The following is a 17,412-nucleotide window of genomic DNA, read 5'->3' on the forward strand; positions in this document are numbered from 1 at the left end:
AACCAGAGCGTTTGAATAAGTTGTGATTGTGTAACGTCTTGTATTTTGATCAGTCATATTGCATTTAAAGCAGGGCACTCCACATCTTCACATGAGGGAAGAAAAAAGTAAGAGTCGAGGCGACCATCTTAAAATACTTTTGCGGGAATCTGGTCTGTTGCCTAACACCAGTGAGCCGCAAAGAAGGACACCGCTCAGCAGGTAGAAATAAATCAACGATTTAAATGCAACCCTATTCGGTTTGGTGCTCGAAATTCAGTTACAACTGCAGGAACGGTGAGGTCGTCACCATTGTTTGTTCAATATCAACATATTTCATTGCTATAAGATGAGAGATCATTGGACCACTCTGTCAGAATCGGATATTAGTTTCATTTCACAAGTTCACACAGCCTCAAGGGGATGATCACTGAATTCTCTGGCATCAGTTTCCAGATGGTGAGATCAACAGAATTCTGGATGAGGTGCTGAGATAGGGATACACCAAATCCAACGGGAAAATTCTGAGCTTCCAGTTCACATCATTCTTGCTTGTCCCTTGCAAACGAGGATGGCTGCCTTCCCACTGTCAAGGTGAGTATGTCGGTGGATGTACAGAGCAGTAAGACTACCACAGATTGTACTGAAGAAGTGTTGCTTTCAAAGCATCGACTTCGACAACTCCTGATGTTGCCTGGCTTGCTGCTTTCTTCCAGCCACCTAGCTATTTTTTGTGTTATAATTGGCGTAGGTCGTGGTCACAGAGAGCAGTGGGTACAACAATGTGATCCTTTCGCTATTGTTGCTTGCCTTCCATTTTCTTTCTGACGGCAATTCTCAAGGTGCACGACGCCTTGCCACTGCTCCCCCAATTTGGACGGTCTTGCGCCAGTGATTCCTAAATGCCTGTGGTACTTTTACACTTCATCTGTGAGGCCTTGAATGTATTATTCAAGTTCTCCCTCTCTCCACCTGGCACTCATCTGCCGTTCAGAAACTGAGAGTACAGCATCTTCTTGGCGTCTCGTGTCATTCATGCTGACGACATGCCCTGCCCATCACATCCAGTGAAGTTTGGTATGTGCCGCAATGTTGGGGTTGTTGGGCTGGTTGAGGACATTTGCCTTCCTTCCAAATAGATTTGCAGGTTATTGCCCAGATAGCGTTGGCATGACCGCTCCAGCGGCTTGAGCGTCATGCTGTAGACTGTCACATCTCAGAGCCTTATCGGTGTACAGCAACAACTATATCTCTGTAAACCATAAGCTTGGTACCAGATCTAATGCTGTTGTTCTCGAACAGCGTTTCGCTCAGAAGGCCGGAGGTTGTGCTCGCACACAGGAGACAGTACTAATCTCTTCATCAATATCGGTTGTGGTTGACAGAATACTGTCCAGGTATTGGCAGGAAAAACACCTCATAATGGAGCTTAATAATCGAGTTTGTTCCTCAAAACCGGGCCAGTGTCGTGGAGCGCCTTCATTCTGAGGACGTTCCAGGTGAAATCCATATTTTTCTTTGTCTCTTTCATGATGCTGATAGCAATTTTGAGTTTCCCATCTGAGATAGCGCACACACCAACAGCATCCACGTCATGCCGCTCGATGACAGTGTTGAGTTAAGTCTGGTTCTGGTTAAAAGGCGGTTGAGGTTGACTAATGTTCTCTGTTCCTGCAGGTTAGTCCCACTCCAGCGGGAACATGTCGGCGGTGGGGTGAAGTATTACAACGAGGTAGATCGAGAACAACCGTTCTAAGGTCCGAATGGGAAATGTGTCGATGATGGAACCATTCGTCATTACCACAACTTCCACGTCGTCATGCGGCAAGTAAAGGATACTGATAAATTTCATGGTGCAACCAAAGTGGAAAAAGATGGTTCTCTGTTGATAGTAACAGATACCGTTAACACAGTCAATCGAGACACCAGGTCAGACCACTTGTTACTGCCCGACCAAGTCAGTCATCACGCTGACTTCTAAAGATGTCAGAATTCCATTAACCCCCTTCCCAAATGTACTCCTGGTATTCCTACCCTCCCAGTGTGGCAGCGGCTCAAGGAGGCTGCTCACAACCATCTTACCGAGGACAATTAGGAATTGACAAGAAACGTTGTCCCAGCCAACGTTATCCACGGCACCTGAAAAAAAAAGTACCAATACAGATATAACTGTTGCCATCTCTTTAAAACGGGCCGATACTATCCATTAAGTTGTGACCCAGCGCGCAGAGTTTCCATTCATTGACATACAGTTCACCCCGTCCAGGTATAAAAGCGACATGGGGGACACAAGACAAGGACGTAACAGCATCCAGAAACAGGGTAGGTTATTGAAGGTGGGAAATAGAACAATGGTGTTCAAATATCTACGTTCCTTTTACAGAGTAGAGAGCACAATGTGGCTTTTCAGGGTTTATTTTCTGACAGCTTATTGTGAACACATTGTAAAGTTTCTCTCATTTCCCCTTCATAATTTGAACCTGAGTTTGTAATATCCACAGCTCTTATATTTTCCGATTTTCAGAGGTTGATCATGGAAATTCAGTCACTCAGCGGGCGAAATCCTGCTTTTAATGTATTTCTATGACTCTAGCTGGAGTCACTATTATTTATTCGTACCAGCAACATCGACCGCCTGTGTTCATTCTGTGAAACCCTCAAGGAGCTATGAACATAAGGCAGATTTTACTGAAACTTGTTTGTTCAACTGGGTTCCAGGCTCCGAATAAATTCATCAGTGGAACTATCTGGGGACTGAAGATGGTAGCCTCTCCAGTGACGTATTGAGCTGTCAGTCTCACAATGATGGAAAACAGACTGAACCGAAAATGAGAACCATTTATGCCTCAGATTCTAATGTACTCTGTCAATTGAAGTTAACACACAATTGCGGATGTCAATCGAGATCATACCTGATTCCCATGCTCCCATCAGGCTGTATATTAGCCTGTCGGCCTTCGACCAATCTTATTACATCAGGTTTACCAGAGTTACTACGTGCACTGGCCAGACATGTGTTATATTGCAGTTTACATTACTTGTGATCGTGTTTCAGTGCGAACATTTCGAGACCTGTTCAGCTGATGTAATTTCCCCATCTATGAATTTGATAGCATCAAAATACAGTCTGATGTTGTCCATATTAGAAATATTGCTGTACTGTAGGTTATATATTTCAGTGGCTGGCGTGGAGCCTTGTCATCCATAGTTCTTGATTTCAAATCTTACAATGGCTTTTGCGGACTTGCATGCGCTGGTAACTTCAACAAACTACAAAGTAATTGACATTTCATGCTGCAGTTGTCTTCACGTTATTCAATTTCTTTCAGAGGTCAGCGTGTATCTCTTCTGTGTTTTGAAATTCATGTACCTGTCTGTCGTTACAGAAACTTGAGGACCACCACACAGACGACCAAGAAGCAATGATGTGAGGGATGTTCTACTTTGGCAGGACAAAAAGGGGTTAGGTACCGAATGATTGGGGAGTATCTGAATTCGTTCTCTCTTTAACAAGAACATGCTTTTTATTATGGTGGTTGCCTTCTGTATGGAGCCTGAAAATACGACGGAGTGGTGAATGGGATCTGTCTCCTCGAGGGAGTTCAGTATCAATTCTGAAGAAAAATCGTTGGAGCCGAAGTGCTGAATCTGGGCTGATGGGCTGTTTCTGCATTTTCATATGACGTGACAACCATTCTTTTGCAGAAACTTCTCTCGGATTAACATTCACTTAAATGAAAAGAAAACGTAGAAGGCAATGTCATGGGGAAAAAAGGGCAAGCTTTTCCTGCAGCTTCCCTTGTGTTACCGCCGGTAGCCTGTAGAGCATTTGCAGTCACGGCACCCATTAAATGACCGGACAGCGAGTCAGAATTCATTGTTCTTACACAAATTCCAAAATGACCAGCAAAGACAGAGCAGCTCATAGAAGTTGGAACGAACAGAATGAAATGGCTAAATCTTCTGTCTGAGATCTCACAGCCAAAGTGCGACAAAAGAAGAAAAAATATCTTTTTTGAAACTTTAACGAATATTCAGGATTAAATAAACCAAACAACAGCGGATTCCGTACAAATTTAGCAGCATCAGAGTTTGGAGTCCAGTGCCCTTCATCAATGTCTGTTTGGAATTATCAAGTAGGGTAGATGCAGAACGGTTGTTTTCACAGGTGGGATATTCTCGGGCAAAGGGTGTAATCACAGAACAAGGAGTAACGCATTTCATATTGAGATGCGATGTAATTTCATCTGGCAGAGTGCAAGGTTAAATGAAAATATTTGACACTGAATGCTATGCTTGTTCAATGATATTCAAGGCTGAGAAAAACAGATATTTTATCACTTTCGGGAAAAGGTACGAGAGTTGACTTGAGGATGATCAGGTGAGCTTTATCTCATTGAATAGTGACGAACACATTATGAGCTGAATGAACTAGTACTGTTACTATGACGAATGACCTTAATACAAGCATACATAACCAACCTGATGGGAGTTTGAGAACTTAAAATTCTTTTTTAACCCCTCAGGGAACGGAACACGCAGGGGAAAAAAGCGAGAGAGAAAGATATGAGTGATTGATCTAGTATACAGAACTCTGTGCGCATTTATACTGTTGGGTCCATTCCAGGAATTTGTAGGAGAAATGAGAAGTGCATGCTCAGTGCTGTGGGCATGGCGGCGTGGATAATGCGATTATGTTTTTCAGTTTTCTCTGCGCAGGTTCGAGTCCTGCTGCCTATTGATTCAGGTATTTGTCATATTGAATGTGTCTCCCTCAAAGGCGAAATGTTAAGCCATCCCCAGCACCCATCCCAATTTCTGCTGTCTATTAATTTCCATTTCAGGGCAGATTTATCAGGCAGATAAGAAAGCGAGGCAATGTAAATGCGAATCTAACTTTCAGCCATTACTTGAAATCAGAGCCCTCAGATAACTGATCCTCGTCAATGAAATCAGTTCCCCTATCTATTCCATCAAATCGCCCATCCCGTACCCCTTCCTCGTCGATACTTATGACCTGCATAAGAAATCTCTGGTTGATTGTAAGGACCAGTATTCCAAACTCTGTTTCTGGTATTGCACGTAAATTATTTCGATGATATTCAAAGTGGTATGGATAATAGCTTGAGTAGCAACAAGAAAATTGTGACAGCATAGAATGGACGTTACTCAACATTTTACCCCGTGCTGTAACTGCATTGGGAGTGTACAATCGGAGACAGTGTAGACGGCGCATTTCCCTGTACCTTAACCCGTGTTTCTCCTGTAATGGGAGTGTTTGATGGAGTCAGTGCAAGATAATTTTACCCTGTAGTTAACCGCGTGCTGGCCCTTTTCTTGGGAATGTCTGACAGGGCTGAGTAGAGGCATGCGAGCTTTGAGAAGATTTTGAGATTCAGATTGAGGTTCTGGATGTAAGTTTGCACGCTGAATTGAAAGGTTCATTTTCAGATCTTTCATCACCAAACTCAGTAAAATCATCAGTGAGCCTTTGATGAAGCAGTCGTTTTCGTGACTCACTTTCATTCATGCATTTAGGGTTGTTTGGGTTGGTTATGCCATTTCCTGTGGTGATGCCCTTTCCTCTGTGGATTTCATGTACTGTTATCTTTCTCATAAGGTGGTAAATGGGGTATGAGTCTATATGTTTGTTGATAGAATTCTGGCTGGAATGCCACACTTCGAGGAAATCTCATGTCTGTCTCTGTTTGGCTTCCCCGTGACGGATTTGTTATCCCAAACGAAATGGTGTCCTTCCTCCTCTCTATGTCAGGATACAAGTGAGAGTGGACCATGTCTTTTTATGGTCAGTTGATTTCATGTATCTGGTATCCTGTCTATTTGTCGAATGTAGTGTATGTTACAATTCGTGCAAGGTACTTCATAAATGACGTTAGTTTTGCTTGTTATCTATATGGGGTCTTTCACGTCCATTTGTTGCTGTTTGGTGAGTTTGTGGTTTGTGAGTTACCATGACGACAAGAAGTCTGAATAGTCCGGCAATGATATCAGATGTACCTTTGATGTAGAGACGAGTGGCTAGCGTTACTGCGTGAGTTTTGTCTGCTTGTTTGTGTTTGTTGCTGAGAAGTAGACGATCTTTTTCAATATGCCGAGGGTGTGATTTTACTCCGCTCATCGTAGTTTCTCTATGTCGCAGTGTGTGCTGTCTCATTGAAGTGATAATCTTATGCAGCTTAGTTTATGGGTGCTGGGATATTTGCTTCGTTGTTCAATATTTGGTCCAGGTGTGTTGTTTTCCTGTCGAGACACTTTTGAAGCTGCCCATTGGCTCTTCGCTCCACTGTGACATTGAGGAATGGGAGTTTGTTGTTGTTTTCCTCCTGTTTTGTCAACTTTATTCCAATTATTTATGGTCTTGAAGGTTTCCACTAATTTGTTCTGATTACTGATGACAAAGGTGTCATCGACATGGTGGGCCCAATGTTTGGGCTGGATGGCCGGCAGAGCTGTTTGTTCGAGTTTCTACATTACTGCCTCTGCGGACAATCCTGATACGGGTGATCCCATGTGTATTCCATTGGTTTGTCCAAAGGTTTCGTTACTGAAAATAAAGTGGGTTGTAAAGTTTCAGTCCACTTGCATGGCGATGTTGTCCTTGCCTTGATATTGAAGGCACAGAGTATAAAATTGAGGAAGTAATCTTACAGCTCATAAAAACCTTAATTTAGGCCACGTTTGATTTGTTGCATCCAGTACTGTACGCAGTATTAAAGGTCGTCTGTGAGGCTTTCGAGACCGTGCAAAAAGGGTTATCAGGATGTTGCTTAAATTGAACACTATTGGTTGCATTTCGCATTGCTCACATATAGATCCTGCGAATACACCCAAAACAAAACTAAAGGCATTGTCTCTGATGACGAATTGCAGTCATTTCCGTTTACAGATTACAGTTATGATTAACAGAAGAATATACGCTAAGGTAGCTCTCATTTAACAGGTTCTGGATTAGTGGTACTGGAAGAGCACAGCAGTTCAGGCATCATCCAGGGAGCTTCGAAATCGACGTTTCGGGCAAAAGCCCTTCATCAGGAATAAAGGCAGTGAGCCTGAAGCGTGGAGAGATCAGCTAGAGGAGGGTGGGGGTGGGGAGAAAGAAGCATAGAGTACAATGGGTGAGTGGGGGAGGGGATGAAGTTGATAGGTCAGGGAGGAGAGGGTAAAGTGGATAGTTGGAAAAGGAGATAGGCAGGTAGGACAAGTTCAGACAAGTCATGGGGACAGTGCTGAGCTGAAAGTTTGGAGCTAGGGTGAGGTGGGGGAAGGGAAATGAGGAAACTGTTGAAGTCCACATTGATGCCCTGGGGTTAAAGTGTTCCGAGGCGGAAGATGAGGCGTTCTTCCTCCAGGCGTCTGGTGGTGAGGGTGCGGCGGTGAAGGAGGCCCAGGACATCCATGTCCTCGGCAGAGTGGGAGGGGGAGTTGAAATGTTGGGCCACGGGGCGGTGTGGTTTATTGGTGCGGGTGTCCCGGAGATGTTCCCTAAAGCGCTCTGCTAGGATGCGCCCAGTCTCCCCAATGTAGAGGAGACCGCATCAGGAGCAACGGATACAATAAATGATATTAGTGGATGTGCAAATAAAATTTTGATGGATGTGGAAGGCTCCTTTAGGGCCTTGGATAGAGGTGAGGGAGGAGGTGTGGGCGCAGGTGTTACAGTTCCTGCGGTGGCAGGGGAAGGTTCCAGGATGGGAGGGTGGATTGTCGGGGCGCGTAGACCTGACCAGGTAGTCACGGAGGGAATGGTCTTTGCGGAAGGCGGAAAGGGGTTAGGAGGGAAATATATTCCTGGTGGTGGGGTCTGTTTGGAGGTGGTGGAAATGTCGGTGGATGATTTGGTTTATGCGAAGGTTGGTAGGGTGGAAGGTGAGCACCAGGGGCGTCCTGTCCTTGTTACAGTTAGAGGGGTGGGGTCTGAGTGCGGAGGTGCGAGATGTGGACAAGATGCGTTGGAGAGCATCTTTAACCACGTGGGAAGAGAAATTGCGGTCTCTAAAGAAGGAGGCCATCTGGTGTGTTCTGTGGTGGAACTGGTCCTCCTGGGAGCAGATACAGCGGAGGCGGAGGAATTGGGAATACGGAATGGCATTTTTGCAAGAGGTGGGATGGGAAGAGGTGTAATCCAGGTAGCTGTGGGAGTCGGTGGGTTTGTAAAAAATATCAGTGTCAAGTCGGTCGTCATTAATGTAGATGGAGAGGTCCAGGAAGGGGAGGGAGGTTTCAGAGTTGGTCCAGGTAAATTTAAGTTCAGGATGGAATGTGTTGGTGACGTTGATGAATTGATCAACCTCCTCGCGGGAGCACGAGTTGGCGCCAATGCAGTCATCAATGTAGCGGAGGAAGAGGTGGGGAGTGGAGCCGGGGTAATTACGGAGGACCAACTGCTCTACATAGCGAACAAAGCGACAGGCATAGCAGGGGCCCATACGTGTGCCCATGGCTACCCCTTTGGTCTGGAGGACGTGGGAGGATTCAAAGGAGAAATTGTTAAGGGTGAGGACCAGTTCGGCCAAACGAATGAAAGTGTCGGAGGAAGTGTACTGTTGGGGGCGTCTGGAGAGTAAATAATTGAGTGCTTGGAGGCCCTGGTTCTGGCGGATGGAGGTGTAGAGGGTTTGGATATCCATGGTGAAGATGAGGCGTTGGGGGCCGGGCAAACGGAAGACTTGGAGGAGGTGGAGAGCGTAGGTGGTGTCTCGAACGTATGTGGGGAGTTCCTGGACTAGGGAGGATAGGACAGTGTCGAGGTAGGTAGAGATGAGTTCAGTCGGGCAGGAGCATGCAGAGACAATGGGTGCAGACGCGGTCTGAGATTGGTAATCAAGTGACTTATGAATCTCCAACTTGCTTACTTATTCTTCCTGTCGACCCCACGAACTTCCAAAAATTCCCATACTGTTCTTTCATCAAAAACAATATGTCACGATATTATCCATCCGCGAACCCCAACTCTCCAGCTTCACCATGCTGCACAACGTACTGCAGTGTCGCCAAAGCCAAACTGGAGTGACAGTGATAGACGACGTCTTGCACTCCCAAAATAACAAGTGTCACTTAAGATTTAAAAGTGAGCGCTTAGTGCAGTATCTAATGTTCATACGGGAAGCAGAAAATCGGATCAATATACCAAAGAATATTTATGGGAAAATTTTGTCAGGCAATGGAAAGGGATGCTCAAAAAGGTCTACGACAAATCAATGGGAAACGACTGTTAGTTGAGTAGTAGCATTGATAAGGCAGCAAAGAATGAATTTACTGCTGGAGAAAAGGAATATATGTAGGGTTTTCAAGTAAAGTTTTGCACAGTCCTTCGTTGGCATACGTTATTCTCGCAAGACCAAGAATGTGCACCTGGGATATATTTCTTCGATCTTTGTTGAGCAGCGTCGATTTTGGCTTTTAATGCCTTCTCGGGAGTGGCAGTCTCAGCTGCAGCCCTGTTCTCCGGTGTTGTCACGGTACATTTTATTTCGACGGGTGCGGTTTTCTTCAGCAGCATGTCCCTGCTCCACTTCTCCTCTTTTTAGACCTCTGTGTAATTCCAGCTTCCAGTGAGTGCGATCCCTTGCAATGTCCTTCGGCCTCTTTAAGATCATGTTCAGTGACTTCATCTCTCTCTTTCCGACATCTTTGAAATGAAGATATGGCGCCTTTTTGCTGTCTTGCTGAAGGCCAAATCCCCTTACAGGAGATCTTTAGGGATTCTCCCGTCAGTTATGCAGAGTCCGTAGACCAACCAATGGAGAGAGTGTTGTTCGAGCAGGGTGAAGAGATTGGGTTTCTGGGCGCATGTTATTGATTCACTCAATCCAGGATGCCTCACTGGCTGCAAAGATGGAAGGGTGTTGAGACTACGATCTTGTCTGGAATACAGTCTCTAGCTGTCGCTGCCTTCGAGCTGTGTGCTGATGCCACAGGTCCAGTAGAATGCGACTTTAGTGTGCATCATCATCTTTCTGTTCTCGCAGGGTGTCTTTTTTAGCCTGACGAATGTCGAGGCTGCTCTTCCGATCCATTTGTTGATTCTCGGAAGAGACTGTCTTTGATAGTGGATGGAAAGGTTTTAATACTCACAGACTACCTCAACGGAGAGAACACCTGAACGCCGTGTTGTCAGTCTGAACATATTAATGAGACATCAGATTTCTGGATTTTTAAGTAAAGTAGCCCACGGTCAGAACATTTAAAAGTTTGACGATCATCTGAACATTTTTAATGCATATCAGTTCCTTAGGACTTTTGAAAGACCTTTTGTAATCATGATATTTAAAACCTTTCATCCCAGCGAGAATTCACTGATTATAAGAAGATGGGCGACCGAGTTAATTACTTCCCACATTGGGAGCAGCTGAATGGCCTGTACCCTGTATAACAACACTGATGCGAATCAACGACAAGTGGATATTTGAATATCACAATTTCAAGATTGGCAGCAAGAGAACGAAGAGTGAGATGTGCGGGAAAATCTCTTTATTTCGAGAGATGTTTAGATTATTAGCACTGCCTGGGAGAGCGATGAGGGCGGATTACAAAGGAGGTTTCACAAGAGTGCTGCATCTCAGTTTGGAATTGGTGGATTTACAGCTACACATTTCAGATAAAAAAGAGGAATAAAAGTGAAAGTAGTAGCATTACATACAGTGTTTAAAATAAATTAGAAGTAATATACTGTCATTACAACAAAGTAAAAGAGATCGACATGACAGTGCAGTAAAGCATTTCAGATCCATGTTATTGCAGCCGCACTGTCACAGCCCAGAGGCCACGTGATCGGACAGCCCATGCCAGGCTCAAGACCAACTCTGTTTAGTTGAAGGAGCAGCCATTGCATTATGTGCTTCCTCTTCCTATTTCTGCCTCTTCCTTATGGTCAGAATTACCGTTAACCAAGAGACAGCTGATCTTGCATCATATGGATCTGAAGTGAGACATAGTGCTCGGGGTGGCAGAGATATAGATGGCTGAATTAGTGAGTAAGATGGAGAAGGCGATTAGCTTCAATGGAAAGCTTCAGAAACCATCAGTATCACCCTCAGACCATCGAAAAGAAACTCGGAGCGGGAGCTAACTGCAGGTTTTCTTCAGAAGACTTGCTTCAAGTAAACAGCTGCACACGTCTTGGGAGAGCACACCTCAAATGTTGCCACTTTGCTGGCCACCACCTGAAGGCGTTGTACCGCTCTAGAACCCTTCATTGCAGACTAACAATGCGATGTGGGCCTCTCCAATTTCTCCACACGCTCATCTACTCCAACCTCATCGCCTCTGAACATTCAGCAATCTACTCATTCCAGAACAACTACCAGTTCATACTTAAACCTGCTGAAAACAAAATGGGGTAGTGGTCGTCTGCGGAATGGACACATCTGTCGCAAATGCTGAACGCTATCTCTCCACCACCACATCCTAACCTCATTCACATGCAACCTCACCAGAACCTATCAGACCAGAAGGGAAAGCACTACCCATGCCCTCATTGATCCTGGTGATGACCCCTCCTTTGCCTCCAACCTATAATCCCCCAGCCCCGTACTGCCCGGTTTTATCTGTTCTCTAAGATTAAAAATCCCAACTAATCTGGCCAACCTACTGTCTCGGCGTGCTCAAGCCACACGAGATTAATCTCATCTCCACCTGGACTCCATTCTGTCCCTCTTCGTTCAGACACTTCCCACCTACATATGCGATACCAACCACACCCTCCATCTATTCAGCAACTTCCAGTTTCCTTGCCCCAGTGCTTTATATACACTATGGACGTGCAGTCCTCATACACCTCCATACCCCACAAGGACAGCATCCAGGCCCTCCGGTTCATCCGCTCCATTAGAACCATTCATTCCACCTCCATTAATACATTTCCCAGCCTTCTGAACTGATCCTATCCTCAGTAACTTGCCCTTAAACTGCTGCAAATTTGCTCAAATCAAAGTGGTTGCCATGGAAGCCCGGAGGGATTCCAGCTATGAGTGTCTCTTTGTTGCCTATATTGAGCAGTCCCTCTTGAGTACCTGCACAGGAACTGTGCCCCAAATCTTCTGCCAGTGCATCGATGACTGCATCAGTGAAGTATTCTGCACTGAGCGTGAATCGGAACAGTTCATTGACTTCGCCCACAACTTCCACTCAAATTCACTTGGTCCATTTCAGATGCCTCACTCCACCTTGTTGATTTTATCATTTCCATCTCCAGCGACAGTCTCCCAACGGACGTTTATGCAAATGTATAGACTCACATAATTGCCTGGAGTGCACCTCCTTCCACCCTGTACCTGTAAAAGCTTCATGTGAATTTCCAAATTCCTCTTCCCTCGCTACACCTGCGCGAACAAGGAAGCATTGCACTCCTGAACATCCCAGATGTCCACATATGTTGAACAAAAATTGTTTTCCTGCTTCCTGTCATCCAGTCAGCCCTCCACCTTACCTCCGTTCACTGTTCCATTGCTCTGAACCCCACCTTCCCCAATTCAATAAAGACATTCATCTCAGTCATCAACTACCATCCCACAAGTCTCCACATCCAACGCATCACCCTTACATACTTCCACCAACTCCAACTAAACCCCAACAGAAAGAACTTCATCCCCTCCCACCCCTCACTGCATTGCGAAAGGACCGACCTCTTCGACAGTCCGTGGTTGGCACAACGCTCCTCAGAGACATCCCTGAACTCCAACGTATATTTCCCTGCAAATATCAAAGATGTTAAACCCGCTATGTTCCCCCGTCAACTCAATCCAGAGCCCAAGCTGTCATTACAGGCGATACAGAGGTTCATTTATTTCTTTTCCAACCTCGATTATTACAACAGGTGCTCCGGTGAGGTCTTCTGTACATGGGGAGACTGAATGTAATCTTAGGGAACAGATCGACGAGCGTCGCAGCCAGCTCCACAGGGGTCGACAAGACCTTCCAGTCACCGCCCATTTCAGATCCCCCATAACTCCATTTCCAATGATGATCCTTGGCCTACTCTATTGCCATTTCGAAACACAGTGCAAACAGAGGAAGTACACCTCATCTTGGCTCTAGTAGCCTGCTGCATGGAGGACTCAGCATGGACTTCGCCAATTTCAAATAATTTCCTTCCTCTTCCTCTAACTCAGTCTCCGTCCATCCCACTGTCCCTGCCGAGAACTAGGTGCATTCCTCCAATTGGCCAACCAGATCATACCCTCAACCTGAATTCACCTACCGTTACTTAACAACTGTGCCCCCCAACCCCATTTATTTGCAGCTCCCGCCACATCCACCTTCCGTGCCGAAGAAGGATTACACGTGAGTCGTCGACTGCTACAGCTGCTAATGCTGGCTGGCTTGCTGTGCTCTTCCGGCCTCCTGCCTGTATATTTCAGATTCCAGCATTTGCAGGTTTTTTTTTTGTCTGCTACCAGCCTTGTTGGTGAGGACACAGGGAGCGAACCAACCCGGCTGACGAAGCGACTGGAAAAATAAGCAAAACAGTGTGTTGGGGGAATTCATGCAGGAGGCCATGGACGAATTTAGCAACACTTTCAATTGCATACTGCCCATGACCTTAAACAAAGGCCTTGCACATTTCAGAGGGAGCAGGTAAACAAATCCTTGCATGGAGATGACATGAGGTCAGAGAAGAATCGATTATCAAACACTTTCGAAAAGAAATAAGTATCAAACATGAACGTGAGAACGAGAGAGGGAATTACAGACCTCAGGGCTGAGGCAAATTAAGGGGCAGTCACTAATGTTGGAACAATGATAGTAGGAAATGAGTAAAAGGCCAGAATTAGAGATGGCCACATATATCAGATCAAAATATTACAGAGATTAACTTGGGAGGGTCCATTGGAGGAATTTAACCACAAGCATGAGGGTTTTAAAATCGAGATGTTGCTTGAATGGGCGAAAGTGTAATCTGCATGGGATTTGCAGAGGCATGAGAATAGTTGGAATGTAATAACCGCGATGTTTTAGATGACATGAAGGTTAGAACGTAAAACGGAGAAGATCATTGAGGACAGAAATTAAGCTGTCATGTCCGGAACTTATTAAAGGATGAATCTGCGTTTCTGCAGCAGATACACTGAGAGGGCGGACTTCAATGAGGTTAAATCACTTACATTGTGAGAGACGGTCCTTCGGCCCAATAAGCCTACACTGACCCCCCGAAAAGTAACCCACCGAGACCCATTTCACTCTGATTAATGCGCCCAAAGCAATGGGCAATTAAGAATGGCCAACTCATCTGATCCGCACATCTTTGGAGAGTCGGAGGAAACCGGAGCACCCAGAGAAAACGCACGCAGACACGGGGAAAATTGTGCAAACACCACACAGGTAGTCGCCCGAGGCTGTGATCGGACCTGGATCATTGTCACTTCAGACAGCAGAGCTAACTACAAAACCACGTTCCACCCGATCGCAGAGGTGGATAAAGGCGGTCTTAGTATTGACAAAGACAGGAGATGAGAAGCTCTCGTCTGAGTCAAACACAGCACCAAATTGTGGACAGTCTCGCTAAATCTCAATGAGTTAAGAGAGCGGGATAGAGACAGTAGATCAGGAATGAAGATTGAAGCAGGGACTGGAAAGTTTGGCTTATTTCTTTTCAATGTTTCATTGGCGTTAGCTCTTCAGCACAAAAGACGCAAGAACCAGAAAAGATCGGATTGCGGTTTTAAGTTATTTTCAGCTGGAGAGGAGCAAAAAAAGTGACCACGATAAGTTTGTAGAATCCACCATCATATGCATGTCTCCAGCAATGGACAAATGTCAGCATCAATGTTAATATAGAGAAGGAAGAAATAAAATTTTAAAGAGCCTAATCATACTACCAGCAGACAAAGGCAGAATGATGGTCATTCTGGACAAAGCAGACAACATTCAAAAAGCGCAACAACTACTTGCAGAAAGAAATACCTACCAAAAGAGGCAGTTTGACCCCACCCCACAGCTCACCTATAGAATAAACAACACACTGAGGAACCTACAAAAAACGGACAGATAACTAGGTTTGACCGACAAAGAATGAAACCTGAAAGTAACAACACCCCCAGTTTCTATGGACAACCTAAAGTGAACAAACCAGACATCCCGGTCAGACCCATAGTTTCACTACCAGGGACACCATCACACAAACTGGCTAAAGAACTACAGTAGAAACTGAAACACCTGATCAGCGGATCCAGACACTCTATACAATCAACACAGGAATTCTTGGACATCATCAGAAATATACACATAGACAAGGAAGTAACCATGGTCTCATTCGATGTAACGGCACTGTTCACCTCTCTCAACAAAGCCTTAGCCAGAGAAATAAAAGCCAACCTGCTGGACATACAGAACAGACAACAGGACATTGAACCTATCAACAAAGACGGCATACTCAAACTACTGGAATTGTGCCTCATTTCACACTTCACATTCAACAACCAAATATATGAACACATCAACGGCACACACATGGGGTCACCCATCTCTGGACTCACAGCAAAAGCGGTAATGCAAAGATGAGAACAAACAAATTCAACCCAAACTCTGGGTCAGATATGTGGATGACACCTTTGCAATCATTAAAAACACAGAAATAGAGGACACACACCGGATCATCAACGCCACACTCACAGGAATCCGATTCACTAGAGAGGAATCCCATTCCTAGACGTGATGGTACAGAGAACACTGAATGGAGAATTCACCACAAAGGTATACAGGAAAGCCACACACACAGACCAAGTCCTCAACTACGAAAGCAACCACCCCAACACACACAAAAGAAGTTGCATCAAGACACTATTCAAAAGGGCCACAACATACTGCAGTACACCAGAACTGCAAAAAGAGGAAGAAGAACACCTATACAATGTATTCGCCAAAAATGGTTACCCGCGCAATTTCATCAACAGATGCCGAAGGGAAAGACAACGGAATCAGGACATGCCGCAGCCCAAAGGACTAGCCACACTACCATACATCAAGAGCATTTCCGAACTGACAGCCAGACTGCTGCCACCACTAGGGCTCATAACAGCACACAAACCAACAGCCACTCTCAGACAACAACTCACCAGAACGAAGGACCCTATACCCAGCATGATCAAAACCAATGTAATGTACAAACCCCCATGCAGGGACTGCACAAAACACTACATAGGACAAACAGGAAGACAGCTAACGATCCGCATCCATGAACATCAACTAGCCACAAACGACATGACCAGCGATCCTGAGTAGAAACACATGCAGATGACAAGCAACATGAATTCGACTGGGACAACACTACTATTATAGGACAAGCCAAACAGAGAACAGCCAAGGAATTCCTAGAGGCATGGCACTCATCCACAGATTCAATCAACAAACACATCGACCTGGACCCAATATACCGACCACTGCAGCGGACAGCTGGAACTGACAACCAGAAGCGGCAGATTCAAACCAGTAAAAAATGCCGAGGAAAGATCACAGAAGTGCTTCACAGGAGGTTCCCAAGCACTGAGGATGTCACCTAGACAGGGGACGAAACGTTTGCAACTCAAATTCCCAGCTCGGCGAATAGAACCACAACGAGAACCTTTTAAAATCAGGATCGTTCTATACAGTGTGGGCAGTAAGAAACTCTTCACCCCGGTAAAAGCATTGAGAATAAGATTGCAAATAAATTACAATACAATGAAATATGAGATGAGAAAGAGACTTCACAAAGTAAGCAGATAACTCTGGAAGGCAAAGCATGGAACTGTGAATTTGGCAGGGTGAATGAAGGTCATTAGACAATTATTTGAAAATCAACAGTATGCAAGTTTGCAAGGAATATTTAGTTGAATGGCAAAATGTCGGAAAGTCCATTCAGAGAACTGAATGACCCGCTTCTGTGCTGTCGTAATTCTGTGTATTGCAATTGGTCATTGAATCTCTGCAATGTGAGTTCGGAACATCAGGTTAATATTTGCTATTCTGTACAGGGAGAATCAATCAGATCAATATTTTGTGTTGATAAATGTCTGGGGTACTCCAGGAATTGATAAGTCGATGTCATCTATCCAAAATAATGTAGGACTTGCTGACGAAGGCACAGTTTCAAGAAAAAGCGAGTTAGTAGACATTTCACGAATAGGAAGTGTTTGGAGGGGTTCTGGACAAGCAGATGCACGAGAAACGAGTTCAGTTTTGGGAATATGGTCGAAATAGACTGGTCGGTTCATAGACTCTGCTTCTATGCTGTGCGACTGTTTTTGACTGCTTAATCCATGACTACACTGACAAGCTGGAGATGTAGTCGGATAGATAACAGATGAATTTCAGAACGATCAATCGAAGTATAAAATGACAGGTGACTACTGTACAGACAGCATTGGCAGAGAGACTTGGACGTAGATGTACAGAAGCTGTTAAGTGTGGCAGGGCAGGTAGAGAGTGTAATTGGAG

The 17,412-nt window shown here is 45.0% G+C and overlaps 1 pseudogene; it reads right to left on the bottom strand.

Annotated features, from left to right (window-relative positions):
• Positions 1–1,657: 1,657 nt before the first annotated feature.
• LOC148139829 (uncharacterized) lies at positions 1,658–8,627 on the bottom strand (annotated as a pseudogene).
• Positions 8,628–17,412: the final 8,785 nt, after the last annotated feature.

This window comes from Chiloscyllium plagiosum, unplaced genomic scaffold (genome assembly GCF_037043375.1).
Source record: "Chiloscyllium plagiosum isolate Xiang-an unplaced genomic scaffold, Cpla_swu_hap1 HiC_scaffold_37, whole genome shotgun sequence".
NCBI lineage: Eukaryota > Metazoa > Chordata > Chondrichthyes > Orectolobiformes > Hemiscylliidae > Chiloscyllium > Chiloscyllium plagiosum.